Source organism: Penaeus monodon, chromosome 10 (genome assembly GCF_015228065.2).
Source record: "Penaeus monodon isolate SGIC_2016 chromosome 10, NSTDA_Pmon_1, whole genome shotgun sequence".
In the NCBI taxonomy this organism is placed as follows: Eukaryota; Metazoa; Arthropoda; class Malacostraca; order Decapoda; family Penaeidae; genus Penaeus; species Penaeus monodon.
Window position 1 is genome coordinate 49365483 of NC_051395.1, and position 2500 is coordinate 49367982.

General features: G+C 35.2%; 1 long non-coding RNA gene across 1 annotated transcript in view; it reads right to left on the bottom strand.

The window, feature by feature from the left end:
• Positions 1 to 175: 175 nt before the first annotated feature.
• Positions 176 to 2500, bottom strand: part of LOC119577487 — a 3093-nt gene continuing 768 nt past the window's right edge. The window contains exons 2-4 of the long non-coding RNA XR_005229135.1: positions 1434 to 1475; positions 1202 to 1293; positions 176 to 287 (exon numbers count right to left, since the gene is read on the bottom strand). This is a non-coding gene — a long non-coding RNA (uncharacterized LOC119577487). The remainder of the gene's footprint in view (positions 288 to 1201; positions 1294 to 1433; positions 1476 to 2500) is intronic.

The window sequence follows — 2500 nt, forward strand, 5'->3', positions numbered from 1 at the left end:
GATAGATAAATTCTGAAATATAAGATTTTCTACCTAATGGTTTCAATATTTGAGCATATACTACGAGAGTAAGAAAATATCTACTGAAAAGAAAACGAGAGAGAGGAAAAGAATAATCTTGGTTCACATTGTGTATTCTTTCTTGTTGGGGTCTAAATGAAAACATGATTGTTTTTTATTTTATTTTATTTTCTCTGATGGTCAGCCACAAGCAGATGACCCGATGGTAAATTGAACGGTGTACCTTTTCATTGGAATGCTGCCGACCATTGTTTATAGTCTGTTTCCTGAAAATAGATTATAAATGTCAGATATAATATTTATGGAAAGGTTATGTTAATGTAGTAATCCCTCAGCAATGAATGTGTCTATCTCAACACCAACAACACCAATAAGAGTGATCATGACAGCAGCCCTGTGTTCCATTGGGCACTTCGTAAGACCACGAAGCGCACAATTTCAAGGGAACGGCCTGTAGCGCGACACAAATTTTTTGTGTAGCGCACAAACGCTACGGCGCCGAGAGGTGGTGAGCCTAGCATACGACACGTACTTCGTGTTCAAACACAGCTAATGAAGAATATCATGGAACATTTTTCGGTGTGGATTCTGCCATATGAACTTTTAAGATCAACTGAAACCTAGTGGGTGCTTCTTGACTGGTATTTGACCAAATTTTCAGCTAAGCAAAGAATGTTAAATGTAAAGAAACATAGAACATGATTCTTGACTTTTAAGGCCTAGTGCTGGACTATTAATGGAAATTATGATATGTAAAGATAAAAAGATGACAAATATAAGTACTTGCATTAAAGACGAAGTAAATGTGCTTAAACACGGCATTTAAAACATTAAAAGCGCTCTACCGACCGATCCGTTCGAGCGTATTCTTTGTATTTTCCAACGGAACGCAAGGCGGTGACATTGATAATAAATCTAATGTGAGCGGTGATAATTGCAGTACTTGTAATAGTGATATCTATAAAAGTGAAACACGACAGAAATATATGAAATACTATTGACAACGACAGTGATAAAAACAGTGACAAACAGCAAAAATAACAATGATACAAATTGAATATAATCCGAACGTGACGAAAAATGTTTAACAATATTTAGAGAAAGAAAGGTTAAGATTATGACAGTATACATTTATGGAGCACCATGACGAGGAAATAAAATCAATATTCTGATAACTTACACGAAACCGGGCTTTCTTCTTTCTGCCAGCGAGCGGGTCGTACAGCAAGCTCATCCTCTGGAGTAGTTCTGCCCTTTTTTTTTTTTTTTGTGCTGACGGTACAAGAAACACAAGTTACATCGATCACGAATAAAAAGAAAAGAAAACAGAACTAACACCACTGACAACAGTTGTAAAAATCAATATGATTTCTGCCATATTCTCAGAATGAACTTCATTCCAAAATACTCACATTTTCTTTGCGTTCAGCAGAGGATGTGATGACCTCGCCTCCCTGTGAGAAAAAGTTTGTTGTGAAAGTTAGGAACGCAATCAAGGATATTACAAAAAAGTAAATAATAATATCACAGTGTTGAGCAGAAGAGATAACTGCAACAGTAACTGTACATTCTACGTAAAGATAAAAGATTTTATTCGAATGTTTATAATCCGTACCATTTTCACATGCTATTAAATGTTTCCCAGCAGTACCCTTCGCCCCTTTCATTAGTGTCCCAAACCCACCAAAGACAGCTTTGTTTTTTCTCTTCAGTTCCTCACTACCCTCAAGCCTTCACCACACTACGTTCTCCTTCCTACTACATTAAAATGTTTAGTTTCACTGGTGTAAGCCTTGTCTTTATATGTACCCTAACAACATTTTTATATGTTTCTAAAGAACGTCCTGTTCTTGAATAGAATATGAGATATTTCGGTATTTCATTTTATTCTGTGCATTCTTTTTCTTCCTTAAATGTATTAGTCAGAGGAACATTTTTTATTTTTATTTGTTTTTCCACACTACCACTCTAGCATTATTAGAAGAATTAATTAAAATTAAAATGCAATTAAAAGTAATAGAACCGATTTTTTTTTTGTCTAAACTAACAATCTGGTATCATTAGATGAATTAAATCAACAAGTAAATTTAATGTGATATATAGTTTTCATAATACCCTCGCTAAAATGCCGCCGGTATGTTTCCAATTTAAAGCACGAGAAGGGAGAAGCTTTGGTGACGTCACCAGTGACACACCATCTCCCCGGAACTAACTTCCTACAGCATTTTTTTTCTTGCTCTTTCCTCCACTCTCTCAATGGATTTAACTTTTTCTTTTTCTTTCTCTCTCTCTTTTCTCTCCCTTTCATTCTTCCATTCTCACTCTTTATCCATCTATCTACCATATCTTAGACTGAATATCTCGGCTGAATTAATTTCCCAATAGAATTTCTGTACGATACCAAATCTGGTAAATCTGGGCGAAATATGTAGAACATGCAAACTTTGTCCATCTTTTCGTCATGCAAAATAACTTAAAC